This window comes from Nycticebus coucang, chromosome 6 (assembly GCF_027406575.1).
Source record: "Nycticebus coucang isolate mNycCou1 chromosome 6, mNycCou1.pri, whole genome shotgun sequence".
Classification (NCBI taxonomy): domain Eukaryota; kingdom Metazoa; phylum Chordata; class Mammalia; order Primates; family Lorisidae; genus Nycticebus; species Nycticebus coucang.
In genome coordinates this window covers 52099038-52120947 of record NC_069785.1, presented here as the reverse complement: position 1 = coordinate 52120947, position 21910 = coordinate 52099038, and the positions used below count along the sequence as shown (strand labels likewise).

Sequence of the window (21910 nt, the reverse complement as noted above, 5' to 3'; positions counted from 1 at the left end):
AAGCAGCTTGTCCGGGGAGAGCAGGATGGAAAAGCCCTAACCTTGTCCTGGGAGAACAGGATGGAAAAGCCCTAACCTTGTCCGGGGAGAGCAGGATGGAAAAGCTCTCTCTCTAACCTTGTCCGGGGAGAGCAGGATGGAAAAGCCCTCTCTAACCTTGTTTACAGCACTCTGTATATATACTCTAGGACACTTCTTGTTGTCAGTGTCTTGACTTAGATATCTCTCCAATGAGCGCAAAGGGCACGGGGCAGCAAGGTTGTTGCCAGGGCGCAGCCTGCAAGCAGGTTTCCTAAAGTACGCCTCCGCCATCCTGTTTTTGTGCCTGATCAATACATTGTATAAGGGCCCTCCACAGGGCGGCACCTGTGGCTCAAGGAGTAGGGCGCCGGTCCCATATGCCGGAGGTGGCGGGTTCAAACCCAGCCCTGGCCAAAAAAAAAAAAAAAAGATTACACACTCTTCTTTCTTACTCTTTCTGCATCTTTCTTTTCCTTAACCCTGTAAGTGTGCCGGATATCCATGCATTCTTCCTTTAGGGTGGGAAGTTGTCAAACCCTCTCCTCCATCCTCCCCTCTTCAATAATAGAGTTTTTCTCTCAAATAAAATAAAAAAAAATAGTATAAAAATATATTTTTATGGATTCCTTAAATATGCTGACACAAAATTAGAATGTGTGCTCTTACATTGGTTTCGTAATTAAAAACTAAAAATACTTAAAAAAATTCGTTTATCTCACAGTCAATGTCGTGGTTTTTTTTTTTTCTTCCACTTTGTCACTGCAGTAGAGTGCTGTCGCATCATAGCTCACAGCAACCTCAGACTCTCAGGCTCAGGTGATCCTCTTGCCTCAGCCTTCTGAGTAGCTGGGACTACAGGTGCCCGCCACAATGCCTTGTGATTTTTAGAGATGGGGGTCTCACTTTGGCTCAGGCTGGTCTCAAACTTGTGAGCTCAGGCAATCTGCCTGCCTCATCCTCCCAGAGTGCTGGGATTATAGGCATGAGCCACTGCGCCAGGCTTGGCTTTTTGTGTGTGTCTTTAAGCTGTGAAAGTTGTCTGAATCAAAATGGAGTTACTTGTGTTAAAACAAAAACAAACAACAACCCTGACAAACAGAGCTGAGAAAGGCCATGAAGAGGTGGGTTCTCATACATAAATGCCTGCTAACAAAAACAATCCCCAAAGACTCTACAAAAACCACAGCCTTGCACGAAGGCCATCACAACCTTACACAGAAAATACTCCTGCAAGGAAGTTTGCCTAGCGACTGCCTGTCCAAACTTGATCTGGCATTGCCCTTATTATTGATCCTTGTCGCCAAGGATAATTCTCCAAACACTTATGTAATCCTTCTCAATTTTCCTTTAAAAAGCTTTGTCTTCCTTTACCTCCCCAAATACACACTTCGTTTACTATGGTATGCATATTCATTGCAATTCTCTATTCCTAATAAATATTATTTTCTTTGAGAGAGGCTATGATAGAAGAAGATAAAAGACCTTTTTGTCTTTTCTGGAAAATAAAGACAAATGTCCTTTGAGTTTGAATGATTAGAGTGACATAAATGGTGTCAGATGTGAGATCTGCAGCAGAATCACTTTTGGAAAGAACAGGTGATTCTTGGAACCAGTGTACAGTACTCACTGGAAGCCTTTGAGCTCTCTGATTCCGTGTCTCATCTCTTCTGCCCTAATCAGTCTGCTCTCAGTCTGAGCCTCCCTCTTTTTGGTAGAAGCCGTTGACCTTATTTGGGATTTGGTTTGGTTATAAGATCATCCTAAATAAAGGATCTTATATCCTTCCTGCGATGATAGAAGATGATAAAAGACCTTTTGCTTTTTCCAGAAAATCCTTTCTGGAATAAAGACAAATGTCTTTCTAGTTTGAATACTCTGCTGTCTACAGAATTTGTCTGTGAGGCCTGTCTTTTCTGGTGAATTTACTTTTGGTTCTTTCTGTGTGCCTAATTTAATATTTTGTTTGATCTGTATATATGGGTTAAATTTTTTGTGAGCATTCTTATCTTGGTTTCATTTTGGTTGTGTGTGTCTGTAAATGATTTGGCCCTTTCATTTGCTTATTTCTAAAAATGTTTATTTTGAGAGAAAAGATAGACATTCTAAATGGTGGATGGAAGTTAGCTAATTAAAATCCATTAGGCCAATCATCACCATCTAAAACACCAATCTCCTAATAGTCTCTAACAGGACTTAGAAGATTTTCTTTGCTCTCAAGGAAAGGAATAGGATTCTCAGTTATTCAGTCACACCAAGATTTTCTGGGACTTCAGCCAGCTATATTGAGACCTGTTCTTGTGTATATTTTTAACCTGATAGACAAATTGCAGGAAGGAAAATCAAGAACTCAAATGATTATCTGAACTCGCAAAAAAAAAAAATCTGCAACTATAGAATTAACATGTAGAGTCTACCAGTTTTCTGTTAGACTTTTTTTCTGCCTACTCTGAATCTGCTAACTTTTCTTTTTTTTTTTTTTTTTTGTAGAGACAGAGTCTCACTGTACTGCCCTCAGGTAGAGTGCCGTGGCGTCACACGGCTCACAGCAACCTCCAACTCTTGGGCTTACGCGATTCTCTTGCCTCAGCCTCCCGAGCAGCTGGAACTACAGGCGCCCGCCACAACGCCCGGCTATTTTTTTGTTGCAGTTTGGCCGGGGCCGGGTTTGAACCCGCCACCCTCGGCATATGGGGCCGGCGCCCTACTCACTGAGCCACAGGCGCCGCCCTGAATCTGCTAACTTTTCTACTGGTCTTGAGATAAAGCTCACTAACTATGCCATTCTAACCTGTTTCAGAAAAATTTCAGGACAGTATAGAAAAAGTGCTCTCCACACTAAGATGATGTCAAAGACCAAAGAATGACTATCCAAGTCCAGCTGGGCAAGTAAAATGAGTTTATTAGAGGTTGCTTACATGGGTGCAGTTCTCTCCTGGGCAGCACAGAGTTTCTCTAAGGAGTAAAATTCATGCTGTCCGCCTTTTGTGGCACCTTAAGTTCTTTTCAGTGAATGATGTAGAATCTTTCCTGGTGTCCTTGTATGTACACAGGTATTAAGCACATATAGCATTAATATATATAATAGCATATATACCTATTAAGCATATCAATATATGCAATATATTTACCATTTGTTTTTATTCTACCCATGTTATGTTAATGATATTATAATTTTCATCTAGGCAGGGATTTTAGAAATCTTTTTTTTTTTTTTATATTTTTTTGTAGAGACAGAGTCTCACTTTATGGCCCTCGGTAGAGTGCCGTGGCCTCACACAGCTCACAGCAACCTCCAACTCCTGGACTTAAGCGATTCTCTTGCCTCAGCCTCCCCAGTAGCTGGGACTACAGGCGCCCGCCACAACGCCCAGCTATGTTGTTGCAGTTCAGCTGGGGCTGGGTTTGAACCCGCCACCCTCGGTATATGGGGCTGGCGCCTTACCGACTGAGCCACAGGCGCCACCCCTAGCCAGGGATTTTAATAGTAAAAATAAGCTGAAGAGTACAATAAGACAGCAAAAGGGGTTACAAGTGGTCTCCACTGGTTTACAAGAGTATCCCCACAGGTGCCATTGGGGCCTCGTGGGTTTTGTTGATATTTCTTATGTTTATCTTAAGCCATTGCATTCCTATTAATGCTTAGGTGTCAACTTTTCCCAGTGGGGAACCTCTTTTTTCCTTTTTACAGCTAAAAAAACAAAAACAAACAAACAAACAAAATATTAGGGGGCTGGGTTTAGGTGAGTGGGTGGGTAAAGAGCTTTCAAATTAATGATTTTGTAAATTACAGTAGCTCTATGGTAATCAACCTCTTGGAAATGTAAATTTAGGTTTTACCTGACTAACAATTGCTTAGGATGATGGGACATTTAATTGAAAAGACTGATATTTTTAAAGGAAAGAACTGGGTAAATGTTTAGAAAAGTGAGGCTTTCAGGCAGGGTGCAGTGGCTCACACCTATAATCCTAGCCCTCTGGGAGGTCAAGGCAGATGGATTGCCTGAGCTCAGAGGTTTGAGACCAGCCTGGGCCAGAGTGAGACCCCATCTCCAAAAATAGCTGGGCATTGTGGCGGGCACCTGTAGTCCCAGCTACTTGGGAGGCCGAGGTAAGAGAATCCCTTGAACCCAAGAGTCTGAGGTTGCTGTGAGCTATGACATCACAGCACTCTATTGGGGGTGACAAAGTGAGACTCTGTCTCAGAAAAAAAAAAAGAAAGAAAAGTTAGGCTTTCAGATCAAATAGGTCAAAATCTTGAATTCACAGCAATGATGTGAGGTATCTCTGTCCAGCATAAAATTCGCTTTTTCAGCCATCCAAGGGGTAAAGTGGTTTGTATGTGTGGAGCTTTTCATAGCAGTCATGAATGATATTTTGTATGTTTGTGGTATTGTTATGTTTCTTTTTTCGTGTATGATTGAGTTTATTTGTGTCTTTTTTCTTCTTTTTCTGGTTAATCTAGCTAGTGGTCCATCAGTTTTGTTTGTTTATTTATTTATTTGCAGTTTTTGCCCAGGGCTGGTTTTGAACCCGCCACCTCCGGTTTATGGGGCTGGTGCCCTACTCCCTTGAGTCACAGGCATCGCCCAATTTTCATTATCTTTTCAAAGAGCCAACTTTTTGTCTGGTTGATCCTTTGTAGTTTTTTTGGTTTCTATTTCATTTACTCTGTTCTGAGCTTTGTTATTTCTTTTGTTCTGCTAGTTTTAGGTTTCATTTGTTCTTCTTTTTCTAGTTCCTTTAGTTGTGACATAAAGTTGTTAACTAATCAAGATCAAGTAGAACAGAAATTAACTGCATGAGATTAAATAACTGATAAACATGTTTGTATGACTTTCATTAACATTATTTGTTCTTTAGCTAAATTTTTTCTTTCCAGATTCAAGGAAATTTTCTCTTTCAAGCTATCTAGTTTGCAACGATCTTATAAAGTATACTTTTGTAAACAAAGATGGAAGCATTTGCTTTTTCTTCCTAGATTCAGAAAGTATTCATGAGTTTTCTTAAGGCAATATAGTTATTTGCATAAGTCCAGTAAAAATCTGCTCTTTCTTTATATGAGGATACAACTGGAAGCATCAGTTATATTATTACAGCTTTGATGGAAATGACTGGCTTTAAGGGTTCCTAGCTTCATGGTGAGTGGACAAAAATGATCACTTCTTAGCTAGCTTAGGAATCTTAACACTGTGGGTAAGAATCTAAGATCTGCCTTGGTTTGGCTTCTTAGCCTCAAGAAGGTTTAAATCTGAGATTCTTACATGATCAATGTAGAGAGAAAAAGCTATGTTTCCAAAGAAAAGCTAGAATACACCTGTCATTAGATTGTACCTCTGTGCATTGTTTTCAAGTTCTTGTTATCTATCTATATTCTGGACTATATTTTATATTCTGGAGTATATTCTATATACTATCTATATTCTTCTTCTTCTTTTTTTTTTTTTTGTAGAGACAGAGTCTCACTGTACCGCCCTCGGGTAGAGTGCCGTGGCATCACACGGCTCACAGCAACCTCTACTCTTGGGCTTAGAGCGATTCTCTTGCCTCAGCCTCCCAAGCAGCTGGGAGTATAGGCGCCCGCCACAACGCCCGGCTATTTTTTTTTTGTTGCAGTTTGGCCGGGGCTGGGTTTGAACCCACCACCCTCGGCATATGGGGCCGTGGCCCTACTCACTGAGCCACAGGCGCCACCCAATATATACTATCTATATTCTTCTAGATTCCTCTAACCCAGCGATTCTCAACCTGTGGGTTGCAACCCTTTTGTTACATTTGTAACAGTGCAGCTATTAGGAAGGTTGAGAATTACTGCTCTAACCCAACATTTTTCTGTGGAATTACTAAAAATGAGAAATACTCTGTTCCTGGAGTCTCATAAGCTGAAATTGGATAAAGTTTAGGGAAAAAGTCTTGCACCTGATGCATGGGCGCCATAAAAACTACCCAATGCCATAACCAGGGACATTCAAGCTGCAAACCAGGACAAGAAATTGACATCTTCATGCTGTAGACAGCTTTTTCCAAGACATTGGAACAACACGCCACATCATTATGAGACTCTTTACCCCTTTAATGTCTACATTTTTCACTTGACAGGACAGTGGTCATTTGATGTATTAAATTGGTTGCCTTTCAGCCCAGGTTCGAATCTCAAAACCATTGTGCAAACTGGAATTATCATATTACTTTCTTTTTTTTTTTTGTAGAGACAGAGTCTCACTGTACCGCCCTCGGGTAGAGTGCTGTGGCGTCACACGGCTCACAGCAACCTCTAACTCGTGGGCTTACGTGATTCTCTTGCCTCAGCCTCTCGAGCAGCTGGGACTACAGGCGCCTGCCACAATGCTCGGCTACAGTTTGGCCGGGGCTGGGTTTGAACCCGCCACCCTCGGCATATGGGGCCAGCGCCCTACTCACTGAGCCACAGGCACCGCCCGAATTATCATATTACTATTACTATTACTTTATTTTCCCCATTTTAAACTCTGTATTTGTTACTTGTTTAATTTTTGCAGAGGTACAACTCTTTTTTCTTTTTTTGAGACAGAGTCTCACTATGTCACTCTCCGTAGAGTGCTATGGCATCACAGCTCACAGCAATCTCTAACTCTTGGGTTTAAGTGATTCTCTTGCCTCAGCCTCCCAAGTAGCCGGGACTACAAGTGCCCGCCACAACACCTGGCTAATTTTTTGGTTGAAGTTGTCATTGTTCTTTTAACTGGCCCTGGGCCGGGTTCGAACCTGCTGCTGGCACCCTACCCACTGAGCTACGGGCGCCACCCAGAGGTACAACTCTTAACAGAATAATGCTGGCCTGCAACTTTGAGGTGGTAGCAAACACTTGTGAAATAGACAAAATTAAATTTAATAATGGACTCTAGGTAGACTTAGCCTGAGAGCCCTCCCTTGTTGCTTAAATGTGGATAAAAATGTTCTGACACCAACTCCTAGTTGCCAATCACTCCAACATGGGACTGGACTAGTAATTTAGGACAGGTCTATCCCTGCACAGAAGGACATCAAAACCTAAAGACAAGATGATTGATCAGTGGTGCTTTTGGAGAAAGATCTTTTATATATATATATATTTTTTGCAGTTTTTTTTTGGCCAGGGCTGGGCTTGAACCTGTCACCCCCGGTATATGGGGCTGGCACCCTACTCCTTGAGCGACAGGTGCCACCCCAATTGGAGAAAGATCTTGATTCATAGGGGGAAATGTGAAAGTTCTGAAAATCAAATACAGTCACTTTTGTTAAAATAAGCAAACCCAACAGGTCCAGGTATGGTGGCTCACGCTTATAATCCCACCACTTTGGGAGGCCAAGGTGGGAGGATTGCTTGAGGCCAAGAGTTTGAGACCAGACTGGGAAATGGATCAAGACCCTGGTTACAAAACAAAAGCAAAAATCCAAAAGAAATACCAAAAACTCCTACTAAACAGAAGTTCAGAAGTCCATGAAGGGAAGTGTTCTCATGTATAAATGCCCGTTAGCAAAAACTATCACAAAGGACTCTGCAAAAATCAAAACCTTAAATAAAAGTCTTCACAGTCTTTCACAAAAAGTAATTCTATGTGGATACATATACCCAGCAACTCTCTGTCCGAGCTTGAGCTGGTGTCACCCTTGCCATTGATCCTTGTTGTCAAGGATATTTATCTCAAAACAATTATGTGATCTGCCTTATTTTTCCTTTAAAAATCTCTGTTTTTCGGCTTGGCGCCAGCCACATACACCTGAGCTGGTGGGTTCAAATCCAGCCCAGGCCCACCAAACAACAATGACGGCTGCAACCAAAAAATAGCCGGGCATTATGGCGGGTGCCCGTAGTCCCAGCTATTTGGGAGGTGGAGGCAGGAGAATCGCTTGAGCCCAGGAGTTAGTTGGAGGTTGCTGTGAGCTGTGATGCTACAGCACTCTACCCAGGGTGACAGCTTGAGGCTCTGTCTCAAAAAACCAAACCAAACCTCTGTTTTTCTTTCCCTCCTTGAATACATTCACAGTTGATTGTGGCAAACATTCCCATTGCAATGCCTTTTCCTGAGTAAATTTCATTTTTTTTAGAGAGCCTCTCTCCATTTATTGTTTAGATTGAAAAATGCCTCTATTTGGATTTCATTCTAATAAAATAGATTTTCCTTAGGATCACTTCTTTTTTGAACATACTATTATTTTTATTTTTGTAGCTGTTACTTTAAAGAGCGCTTCTCTGAAGTTGTTTTCTACCCACCTAGTGGCCTCTGTCATGATCAAAGAGTTTTTCTTCAAGGCTTACTGCACATACACACATATGCCCACACAGAGCTCGCCTTTTATTATGATATTAACTTAGTAACAGTTGTAACTAGGAAAACAAGTATATCCCTGATTCCAAAAGGGAGGGATGAGGTCAGCATGACCAGACCTACTGGAGTAGGAATTCTAGGATATCCTTTCTGTCTTCTGGCCTATAGCTCGTTTTCTCATGTCTACCCTGTTTCACACTTGTGACATGACCTAGTTAATGTATAGGGACCTACTGGGCATCATGGCCCGTTGGGCCAATCAATCATAGCATTCTCAGGCTGAACTTAATCATGTATCAGAATTGTTCTTACCACAGCGCTCTAGGCTGCCACCACCAAATAGTTATTTTTAACCCTGAGATGAGTTCTGCTTATCATTTCTGTCCATCACTGGACAATAAAATCACCTGGGAAGCTTTAAAAATAGCATACATGCTATCTTGTTTTTTTTTTTTTTGAGACAGAGCCTCAAGCTGTCACCCTGGGTAGAGTGCCATGGCATCTTAGCTCACAGAAACCTCCAACTCCCGGGCTTAAGCAATTCTCTTGCCTCAGCCTCCTAAATAGCTGGGACTACAAGCGCCCGCCACAACCCTGGCTATTTTTTTTGGTTACAGCCATCATTGTTTGGCAGGCCCCGGGCTGGATTCGAACCCGCCACCTCAGGTGTATGTGGCTGACGCCTTAGCCGCTTGAGCCACAGGCGCCGAGCCTATCTTTTTTTTTTTTTTTAAAGGAAAACTTGTATTTCTGAGATAGACACTAAAATGTTTATAGATAAAATGATGTTGAAGCATTTGAGGGATGGTTCTAGACATTATGACACTTTATTCCTAAGTGCTTTGGTATGTATTGATTAAAAAACAAGAGCAGTCCTTAACTACAATAGAGTTATAATACTTTGGAAATTTAAAATTGATTCAATCCTGCTATCTAATGTTATACTCAACATTATTGTCTAATAGGAGTTCTTATTCACATTTTTCCTGTTATTTCAATAATGTCTGTCTTAGTCTGTTTCGTGCTGCTGTAACAGAATACCCAAGCCTTCAAAGAACAGAAATGTACTTCCTTCTAGTTTTAGAGGCTGGGAAGTCCAAGATCAAAGCTCTGGCCAGTTCAGTGGTCTGATGTACTGCACCTTCAACAGGAGGGATGCTGTGCCCTCACTTGGCAGCAGGTGCATGAAGCACAGAAGGCTGTGTGAAGCCTCTCCTGTAAGGGCTTTACTCTCTTTCATGAGGGAGGAGCCCTCTTAAAGGCCCTGCCTCGTTCTAGTAGCACACCGACAGCACCTAATGGGGGACACATTCAAACCATAGCAGTGTCTTCCACAGCATTTTAAAAAACTATCCAAAAGGCAATCCAGGATTATACATTGCACTTAATTATCATGTCTCTTTTGTCTCCTTTAATTAAGAGCAGTTTCCCAGCCTTTCTTTGGTCTTTCATTGACATTGACATTTTTGGAGTCCAGGCCATTATTTTGAAGAATATTCTTCAACTTGCGTTTATTTGGTGTTTCCTCATGATTAGACTCAGGATATGCAGTTTGGGCAGGAACGGTACAGAAGTGGTGTTTGTCCTTCGTGTGTTATACTGGGAGGCACCTGTAGTCACTTGTCCCATTACTGCTCACATTAAGTTTAATCCCATAGTCAAAGTACTAACTGCCAGTTTTTTTGAAAGATACATATTTTTCTTTGTAATGAATGCTACTTTGAAATTGTATAAATATTACTTTGTGCCCCAAGTTCTCACCAAATGATTTCAGATTCTTGCCTGAATCTGTTATTTCTATTGTGGTTCTTTTTTATCTTTCTTTTTTTTTTTTTGAGAAAGAGTCTCAAGCTGTCGCCCTGGGAAGAGTGCCGTGGCATCATAGCTCATGGCAACCTCAATCTCTTGGGCTCAAGAGATTCTCTTGCCTCAGCTTCCCAAGTAGCTGGGACTACAGGCACCCACCACAATGCCTGGCTTTTTTGTTGTTGTTGTTGCAATTGTCATTGTTGTTTAGCAGGCCTGGGCCAGGTTCGAACCCACCAGCCCCAGCCCTATGCACTGAACTATAGGCTGAACTATATGGTGGTTCTTAATGGTAATTTTCTGTTTTTTTTTTTTTTTTTTTTTTTTTTGTGATTTCTTATTTCCTTCATTTGTCCCCTCACCCCCAACTTTTTTCTGTTTTTAAGGTATAGACTCATTAATTAAACAAAATTCAATATGTTATAATTCTTTTGTGTTGTTGATCTTGGTTGGCTCCCATGTCCATTTGCAGGTCCTCATGAGGCTTTGAACATGTTCTTAATGTTCTGAAACAAAAGGTAGGCCAACATCACCTTGTACGTCCCTGATCCAGCTGTGGAATCAATCATTTTTCCATGAGATTCTGCTTTTGTGTGTTGGACAATGTTGTTTAGATTCTGACACCAGGTCATAGATACAATGCTTGTATAGGAAAGTCATTGCTTCTAGGCTTTTTCAATGGACAAACTTAGGAAATGTATACTTTTTAAGACCATGAATTTGTAACTGAGACCTCTAATTCTGTAATCTAACACTATAGAGTTTTATCTTCTTCTTTTATTTCTTTTTTTTTTTTTGGAGACAGAGTCTCACTCAGTTGTCTTGGGTTGAGTGTCGTGGCATCACAGCTCACAGCAACCTCAAACTCTTGGGCTTAAGTGATCTACTTGCCTCAGCCTCCCAAGTAGCTGAGACTACAGGCACCCGCCACAGTGCTCAGCTATTTTTAGAGACAGGTCTCACTCTTGCTCAGGCTGGTCTTGAACTCCTGAGCTCAAGCAATCCACCCACCTCAGCCTCCCAGAGTGATGGGATTACAGGTGCAACCCACCATGCCCGGCCTTTATTCCTTATCTTAAAAAAAAACAACAACCCCCAAGGGCAGCACCTGTGGCTCAAAGGAGTAGGACGCTGGCCCCATATGCCGGAGGTGGTGGGTTCAAACCCAGCCCCGGCCAAAAACTGCAAAAAAAAAAAACAAAACCAACCCCTTTCTTTTAGTAAGAAAACTGGTTTCCACCAACCTCAATACGTTTATTTAGTTGGGATCTTAAAATACACACAAAATAATTTCAGAATTACTACATCAATATCATTACCACTGACAAACTTACAAGGTAAAAGTCAAATTTTCCTCATTTTTTTGGGAATAATTTCTGCAGTATGGGAATATGCTCTTCTTTGAAGGTTTGATAGAATTCTGATGTGAAGCCATTCAGACCAGGGCATTTTTTTATTGGGAAATTTTTTTTTTAATTGTTTCTTTGATCTCAGTGCTTGAAATTGGTTTGTTCAGGAGCTCTATTTCTTCCTGGCTAAGTCTAGGGAGAGGGTGTGATTCCAAATATTGATCCATTTCCTTCACATTGTCAAATTTCTGGGCATAGAGTTTCTTGTAGTATTCAGAGATAATCTCTTGTATCTCTGTGGCATCTGTTGTTATTTTCCCTTTATCATTTCTGATTGTGGTTACTAAAGATTTTACTTTTCTATTTGTAGTTAGTCTCACCAAAGGTTTATCTATTTTATTTATTTTTTTCAAAAAGAACCAACTCCTTCTTTCGTTAATTTTCTGAATGATTTTTTCTGAATGGATATTTATTTTCTTCTGCTGGGTTTAGGATTAGATTTCTTCTTTTATCAATTCCATAAGATGGTTTGTGAGTGTGTTGATGTGCTCACTTTCTGTTTTTTGATGGTAGGCATCTAGCGCAATAAATTTTCCTCTCAGGACTGCTTTTGCTGTATCCCAGAGATTTTGGTAACTTGTGTCTTCATTGTTGTTACGTTTGAGGAAATTAGCAAATTCCTCTTTTATTTCTTCCTTCTCGCAACTGTCATTCTGCATAAGGTTGTTTAATTTCCATGCCTTTGTGTGGGATTGAAAGTTTTTGTTGGAGTTGAGTTCCATCTTTAATGCCTTGTGTTCTGAGAAGATACCAGGTAAAATTTCAATTCTTTTGATTCCATTGAGGTTTGTTTTGAATCTTCCCCAACACGTTCTATAAAGCAAACATCACCCTGATACCAAAACCAGAAAAAGACCCAACTAAAAAGGAGAACTTCAGACCACTTTCACTAATGAATATGGATACAAAAATTCTCAATAAAATCCTAGCTAATAGATTATAGCTTATCATCAAAAAAGTCATACATCATGATCAAGTAGGTTTCATCCTAGGGATGCAAGGATGGTTTAACATATACAAGTCCATAAATATTATTCACGGAATCAACAGAAGCAAAAACAAAAGACCATATGATCCTCTCAATAGATGCAGAAAAAACATTTGATAAAATCTAGTATCTTTTTAATTAGAACACTGAAGAGTATAGGCATAGGTGACACATTTATTAAACTGATCAAAGCCATCTATGACAGCATTCTGTGTGGTGCACGGCTTGGAGAGTCGCTGCGGGTGGGTGCTCAGTTTTCGAGTCGCCATGGCTGGTTACGAATATGTGAGCCTGGAGCAGCTGGCTGGCTTTGATAAGTACAAGTACAGTGCTGTAGATACCAATCTGCTTTCTCTGTATGTCATGCATCCATTTTGGAACACTATAGTCAAGGTATTTCCTACTTGGCTGGCTGTCAGTCTGATAATTTTTTTCTGGCTTTCTACTGGTTGTATTTAATTTTCTACTTATGGCATATTTTGATCTTGATTTTTATGCTTCAGCACCAGGTCACGAGCATGTATCTGATTGGGTTTGAATTGTAGTGGGCATCCTCAACTTTATAGCCTACACTCGAGGTAAGAAATTGGTAAATACTCATTTTAGTCAGAGGCTAGTGAATCAGCAAGGAGAGCCACCCACTAAATTATAGTAACATTTTCTCTTATGCTTAATTTATTTTTAACTAGGGTTTGGTGTACCATTCCAATTGACAAATGTTTTTGAGTTTCTCTATGAAAAATATTGTTATTTATTGCTAGCGATTCACAAAATAAGAACTATTTGCAAGCCAAATCTGCCTCATTACCTATTTTTATAAGTAAAATTTTAATGGAACATAGCTATGCTTATTCCTTTACATACTGTCAGTAGTTGCTTTTCTGCATTAAAAAGCACAGTTAAGTAGATGTAACAGAGAACACATGTCCCACAAAGCTAAAAATATTTGTCATCTGGTGCTTAACAAAAAATATTTGCTGGCTCGGTGCCCATAGCACAGTGGTTATAGCACTAGCTACATAAACTGAGGCTGATGGCTTTAAACACAGACTGGGCCAGCCGGGTGTTGTGGCAGGTGCCACCAACTAATAGGTCCCATTTATTTTGGAGGGTGAGGCAAGAGAATCACTTAAGCCCAGGAGTTAGAGGTTGCTGTGAGCTGTGACGCCACAGCACTCTACCGAGGATGACATAGTGAGAGTCTGTCTGGGAAAAAAAAAAAATATATATATATATTTGCCAATCTTTGGCATAAGACATCATTTATGTTTACGTTGGGGAAGCTGCTGAAGGATTTGGTTGTGAAGGACTACCAAGAGGAATGGAGCCTTTTGCTGTACTATCTACCTGTTGTTTCAGATCCCCAATTTTCTGGCAGAAATCTTGGCCCAATATGAACTACTTTCTGCAAAACCTGTCTTGAACTGACATATGGCATTATCCAATGGCACATGGACTCCATTTAACCCGGTGACTGTCAGGTCAATCACCTTGATGTTTGACTGGGAGGACAAGGCTGGTGTGAACTTCAGTGAAGTACATCACTACTGGCAGAATGTCTTCCATACCTACCAAAGAGACAACTCTGGCATGATTGACAAGAACGAGCTCAAGCAAGCTCTCTCAGGTTTTGGCTATGGACCAGTTCCACGACCTCATCATTCAGAAGTTTGACAGGCAAGGACGGGGGCAGATTGCCTTTGATGACTTTGTTCAGGGCTACATCTTGCTGCAGAGATTGACAGATATATTCAGACGCTATGACACAGATCAGGATGGTTAGATTCAGGTGTATTATGAACGGTGTCTGTCCATGGTCTTCGGTATTGTATGACGCTGGCCTATCATGAATAGAAACACGACTTACAGAACAAAGACCCAAAATGCCAAATCTCTTACCTGTAACAGAACATAGATATGGTTAGATGCCGTTTTTCCTTTAGATTATACCACATGGGGACCTGGCTGTACATATGTGGATAAGTTGATTAATGTTTTTGCAGTTGTGATATGTCATTATATATAAACATTAGTTTTGGTGACTATTTCTTTGTGCCATGTGGGAAATGGAATGTTTCGGGTATTGTGCTTGCAAAACAATGCATCATTCGCTTTTCTAGATATCTCCAATTCTGTAGTGGACGTGCTTTTATTAGCCAATAGAAATTGTGAAATAATATGGAACTTGCACAGAAGGCTTTTCATGTGCCTTTTTTTAAAAGGAGTTTATTGTTTCATTGGAATAAACAATAAAGTGGTAAAAAAAAAAAAAAGCCCTCTATGACAAACCCACAGCTAATATTTTATTGAATGGAGTAAAACTGAAAGCTTTTCCACTTAGAACTGGAACCAGACAAGGTTGTCTTCTATTGCCATTACTATTCAACATAGTGCTAGAAGTTCTAGCCAATTCAATCAGGCAAGAGAAGGAAATAAAGGGCATCCAAATGTGAGTAGAGGAGGTCAAACTCTCCCTTTTTGTTGCCAATATGATCTTATACTAAGAGAACCCCAAAGACTCAACCACAAGACTCCTAGAAGTGATCAGAAAATACAGTAATGTCTCAGGATATAAAACCAAATATAAAACCATATAAAACCAAAGCCAAAGATGAGAAGCAAATTAAGGGCACAATCTCCTTCACAGTAGCTTCAAAGAAAATGAAATACCTAGGAATATACCTAACAAAAGAGGTGAAGGACCTCTATAAAGAAAACTACAAAACACGAAGAAAAGAAATAGCAATATGAAGGCTATAACCCAACTATAGCACAAGAATATGAGGAAAGGGCCAAGGGAGGGGAAGGGAGGGAGAGGTTAGGGTGGAGGGTGCACACCTACAGTGCATCTTAGAATGGGTACAGGCGAAACCTACTAAATGCAGAATACAAATGTCTACATACAATAACTAAGAAAATGCCGTGAAGGCTACGTTGAACAGTTTGATGAGAATATTTCAGATTGTATATGCAAAGAGCACATTGTACCCCTCGATTGCACTAATGTACACATCTATGATCTAACAATAAAAAAAATAAAATAAAGAAATAGCAGAAGATATTAACAAATGGAAGAACATACCATGCTCACGGCTGGGAAGAATCAACATTGTTAAAATGTCTATACTTCCCAAAGCAATCTACAGATTTAATGCCTTCCCTATTAAAATACCAACATTGTACTCTCAAGATTTGGAAAAAACAATTCATTGTTTTATATGGAGCCAGACAAAAACCTGTATATCTAAGGCAATTCTTAGAAATAAAAACAAAGCCGAGGGCATCAGCCTACCAGACTTTAGGCTGTACTACAAGGCCATAGTGATCAAAACAGCACGATATTGGCATAAAAATAGAGACATAGACATCTGGAACCAAATAGAAAACTAGGAGAGGAAATTAACATCTTACAGCCACCTAATCTTTGATAAACCAAACAAGAACATACACTGGGGGAAAGAATCCCTATTTAATAAAGAAAAATAGGGAGAACTGGCTATCCACTATGTGAAAGACTAAAACTGAACCTGCGCCTTTCTCCACTCATAAAAATTGATTCAAGATGGATAAAAGACCTAAATTTAAGGCATGAAATGATAAAAATCCTCAAAGAAAGCATGGGAAAAACACTTGACTTTATGAAGACTTCGTGGCAATTGCAACAACAACAACAATAAACAAATGGCACTTAATGAAATTGAAGAGCTTCTGTACAGCTAAAGAGACAACAACCAAAGCAAATAGACAACCTACACAATGGGAAAGGATATTTGCCTATTTTGAATCAGACAAAACCTTGATAAGTAGGACCTACAGAAAACTCAATCCACATGAAAAAAGCTAACATTACCTCATATCAATGGGTAAGAAAGATGAATAGAACCTTCTCTAAAGAAGACAGATGAATGCTAACAAACAAATGAAAAATGCTCAGCATCCCTAATTATTAGAGAAATGCAAATCAAAACCACCCTGAGATCTCATCTGCTCCCAGCAAGAATGGCCCACATCACAAAATCTCAAAATTGCAGATGCTGGCATGGATGTGGAGAGGAGGGAATACTTTTACACTTGCTGTTGGGACGGCAAACTAATACAACCTTTTTGGAAGGAAGTATGGAGAATCCTCAGAGAACTCAAGCTAGATCTCCCATTTGATCTTACAATCCCATTACTGAGCATCTACCCAGAATAAAAAAATCCTTTAACCATGGGATACTTGCACTAGACTATTTATCCCAGCTCAATTTATAATTGCCAAAATGTGGAAACACCCTAAATGCCCCCCAACCTGGGAATGGATTAACAAGCTGTGGTATATGTATGTCATGGAATACTATTCAGCCATTAAAAAGATGGAGACTTTGAATCTTTTGTATTAACCTGGATGGAAGTGGAACACATTCTTCTTAGTAACGCATCACAAGAATGGAGAAGCAAGAATCATATGTACTCAATATGAGGACAATTAATGACTTAGTACACAGTGGGGGCTGGAAGAGGAGAGCAGACAGAGGGAAAGACGGAGGGGGATGTGGGGTCACAGTATGTGACACACCTTTTGGGGGCAGGACACAATTATAAGAGGGACATTACGTGTAACAAATGCAATCAATATAACCTGGTTCTTTGTACCCTCAATGAATACCCAACAATTAAAAAAAGAAGTCAAGGTGTTCTTGCAGCTATTGTTTTTAGAATATCCCTTGAGGGTGGGCAGTGAAGAATTTCACATTCAAAAATTACTTGGAGTAATTATTTTTCTTTTTTTGAATAGTTACGTTGTTGATGTGAGATGTACTTAGGTCAATCTGTTTCTGTTCAATTTAGTGCCCCCCCCAACTTGTGGATTTAATTTTGTATTTTGAAAAGGTAAATACATGGTTCAAAAGCAAAAACCATATAAAAATATAATCAGAGGGGCGGCACTTGTGGCTCAAAGGAGTAGGGCGCCAGCCCGTATGCCGGAGGTGGCAGGTTCAAACCCAGCCCTGACCAAAAACTGCAAAAAAAAAAAAAAATATATATATATATATATATATAATTTATTTATTTAAATAAATAAATTTAAATTAAATAAAATAAATATTTAATTATTAATAATTACTATCAATTATTATTAATACTACTAATAATAATTACTAGTAATAATAATTATTATTATATTATATTATAATAATTACTAGTAATACTAATACTAGTAATACTAGTTATAATACTAGTAATAATTACTAGTAATACTACTACTACTAATTAATTATTGTTGTTATTAATAAGTATAATTAATTATAATAAATATTGATTTAAATTTATTTAAATAGAGATTTATTTAAGTAAATAAATTTATTTAAAGAGATTTATTTAAGTAAATAAATTTATTTAGAGATTTATTTAAATAAATAAATTTATTTATTATTAAAATAATATTTATTTAAATAAATAAATTTAAATAATAATTTATTAATTTATTTAATTACTAGTAATACTACTAATATTAATTATTAATTATTATTGTTATTAATAAGTATAATTAATTATTATAAATATTTATTTAAATTTATTTAAATAGAGATTTAAGTAAATAAATTTCTTTTTTTTCTTTTTTTTTTTTTTTTATTGTTGGGGATTCATTGAGGGTACAATAAGCCAGGTTACACTGATTGCAATTGTTAGGTAAAGTCCTTCTTGCAATCATAAATAAATTTCTTTAAATAGAGATTTATTTAAATAAATAAATTTAAATAGATTATTTATTTAAATAAATAAATTTAAATAGATTATTTATTTAAATATTATATATATATAAAATCAGAGTAGTTCTGTCCTTTTTCCTTTCTTTTCCACTTTTTTCGCTTTACATAACTAATCCCCCTGTACTTTCTGGTTTATCTTTTCTGCATTTTTTTTTGCAAACAATAAGCACATATGCATAAATTTTCTTATTTTGCCTTCTTTTTTTCCTTTAAGGCAATTAGTAGAATTTGGACTTTTATTTTGGGATAGATAAAAAACTACCGAACATATCTCTAGAGTACATAGTGGTAAAATTTCTGGGGTATAGGTTATATATATCTTCAGTGTCACTAATAAATACCAAATTATTTTCAAATAAAACCATATCAGTATACACTCTCACAAGCAGTATAAAAAGCTATTCATAGCTCGGCAACTTCACTAACACTTGACATTAGGTTTAAAAAATTTTGCCAATCTGGTGGATTTAAAATGATATCTCATTAAGGTTATCATTATTTTTCCATGATGGTTGAGATTAGCCTTCATTTATTTTTTCCATGAAATAACTTTTTTGCAACTCTTCAGATCCATTGACATAAGTACTTTTTACCAAAACTAAGCCATCTTTTGAAACACGTTCAGCTTTCACTGAAAATTTTATCCTAAGCCTCAACTCATTTTTTGACTTTTTAAAATTTCATAATATAGGGGCTGCGGGTGGCACCTGTGGCTCAAGGAGTAGGGTGCCGGTCCCATATGCTGGAGGTGGCAGGTTCAAACCTAGCCCCGGCCAAAAACTGAAAAAACAAAAAAAAAAACATAATATAGGGGCTGCGCCTGTGGCTCAGTGGGTAGGGCACTGGCCCCACATATTGAGGGTGGCGGGTTCAAATTTGGCTCCGGCCAAACTGCAACAAAAATAGCTGGGCATTATGGCAGGCTCCTGTAGTCCCAGCTACTTGGGAGGCTGAGGCAAGAGAATCGCCTAAGCCCAGGAGTTGGAGGTTGCTGTGAGCTGTGATGATACAGCACTCTATGGAGGGCAATAAAGTGAGACTCTGTCTCTAGAAAAAAAAATTTCACAACATAATAAAATTTAACACTTATAAGAACTTAAAATTGAGGAATAATTTACATGCAGTGAAAACTGCAGACCCTTAAGGGTAGAGTATTTCCATTTTTGGTTATTTTGCCTTCTTTCTTACAAAAGGTAGCATGCCATATATAATTTTTGTTTTTCACCTTTTTCTTTGTTTTGCAGTTTTTGCCTGGGGCTGGGTTTGAACCCACCACCTCCGGTACATGGGGCCAGTGCCCTACTCTTTTGAGCCACCCTTTTGCCCTCACCCTTTTTATTTATACAAAAATATTAATTTTTTTATTGTTTCAGGTTCACTGAGAGTACAAAGAATTAAGTTACACTATTTGCATTTGTTAGGTAAAGTCCTTCTTATAACTGTGTTCTGCTCCCAAGAGGTGTGCCATATACTAACACCCCCCATCTCTCTCCCTTCTCCCCTCTTCCCATTCCCTCATCCCCCAGCCCCTCACCTTGAATTGATTTGAGGTTTTTCTCTTATGTGGGTTTGTATTAGATGTCTCCTGGCTTCATATTAGAATTGAGTACATTGGATTCTTGCTTCTCCATTCTTATGATGCTTTACTAAGAAGAATGTATTCCAACTCTATCCAGGTTAATGTGAAAGATGTAAAGTCTCCATATTTTTAATGGCTGAATCGTATTCCATGGTGTACATATACCACAGCTTGTTAATCCATCCCTGGGTTGGTGGGCATTTAGATTGTTTCCACATTTTGGTGGTTGCAAATTGAGCTGTGATAAACAGTCTAATGCAAATGTTCTTATGATAAAACAATTTTTTTTCTTCTGGATAGATGCTTAGTAATGAAGTTGCAGGATCAAATGGGAGGCCTAGTTTGAATTCTTTGAGGATTCTCCATACTTCTTTCCAAAAAGGTTGTGTAGTTTGCAGTCCCACCAACAGTGTATAAGTGTTCCCTTCCCTCCACATCCACACCAGCATCTGCAGCTTTGAGCCTTTGTGATGTGGGCCATTCTCACTGGGGTTAGTTGATATCTCAGGGAGGTTTTGATTCACATTTCTCTCATAATTAGGGACGATAAGCATGTTTTCAAATATTCATTAGCCATTTGTCTGTCTTCATCAGAGAAGGTTCTGTTCATCTCTCTTGCTCAATGATAGATGGGATTGCTCTTTTTTTTTTGATTAATTTGAACTCTCTGTAGATTCTAGTTATCAACCCTTTGTCAGAGTCAAACCTTGCAAATATCTTTTCCTATTTTTAAGGTTGTCTTTTTGCTTTACTTGTTGTGTCCTTAACTGTGTAGAAGCTTTTCAGTTTAATTAAGTCCCCCCTCCCTTTTTTTTGAGACACAGTCTCACTATTTCATCCTTGGTACAGTGCCGTGTTGTCACAGCAACCTCCAGTTCTTGGGCTTAAATGATTCTCTTGCCTCAGCCTCCCAAGTAGCTGGGACTACAGACACCCACCACAATGCTGGATATTTTTTTATTGCAGTTGTCATTGTTGTTTAGCAGGCCTGGGCTGGGTTCTAACTCACTGGCCCCAGTGTATGTGGCTGGCGCCCTAGCTGCTGAGCTATGGGCACCAAGCCTAAGTCCTAGTTGTTAATTTTTGTTGTTGTTTTGGTGGCCACTGAAGTCTTTGTCATAAAATCTTTCCCCAGTCCAACATCATTAAGAGTTTCCCCACACTTTCATCTACAATTTTTATCTTTTTTTTCTGCCTTAGATTTAAATCTTTTATCCATCTTGAGTCAATCTTTGTAAGTGGTGAAAGGTGTGGGTCCAGTTTCAGTCTTTTACATGAGGTTATCCGGTTCTCCCAGCACCATTTGTTGAATAGGATATACAAAAATATCTTAATTTTGATTCTTTTTTACAGGTATTTCTGACAAATCAAGTTTTGGCTGAATAGAATTATCACTGTCTTTTTGGCCACAAACCCAACGTTTCAAAGATATTTCCAATTTCTGACCAGATATTTTTTATTATCAGTGCTCCTGAATGCATCTATAGTAGAGAGAAAGGGAGAAAAAGTGGAAAAGGCCTAATAAGGATGGTGGTGAGGAGAGTGGGGGGAATTAGCTTTGAAAGAGCATTTAGTCGCATTTAACGAAATTTCCACTAGGTGGCAGCATCACTCCAGGAATAATGTTCCTAAGTGTTCCCGGGACAGGATCAATCCCCTAACCTGCTTGGAATGATAAGCTATGGGGCGTGTGTAGGACAGTCTTCCACCCAAGGAAGAAGTCTTTTAACTGGATTCACTCTTCAGTTTAACTTTTCAACTACAAATCCTGTTCAAACCTCAGTAATCTAATATTGTGGTACTGAGAAACAACGGGACTCTAATTCTGAATCTATGATTGATCTCTCATTTGATGGTCTTTTTTTTTTTTTTTTTTTTTTTGTGGTTTTTGGCCGGGGCTGGGTTTGAACCCACCACCTCCGGCATATGGGACCGGCGCCCTACTCCTTGAGCCACAGGCACTGCCCTGATGGTCTTTCAAATTAGACACAATGTTTAAACAGCAAATATTTTTATTTATTTATTTTTTTTAGAGACAAGTTTCACTCCGTTGCCCTCTGTTGAATGCG

At 38.9% G+C, this 21910-nt stretch overlaps 1 pseudogene; it reads left to right on the top strand.

Annotated features, from left to right (window-relative positions):
• Positions 1–13988: 13988 nt before the first annotated feature.
• Positions 13989–14343, top strand: LOC128589210 (programmed cell death protein 6-like; annotated as a pseudogene).
• Positions 14344–21910: the final 7567 nt, after the last annotated feature.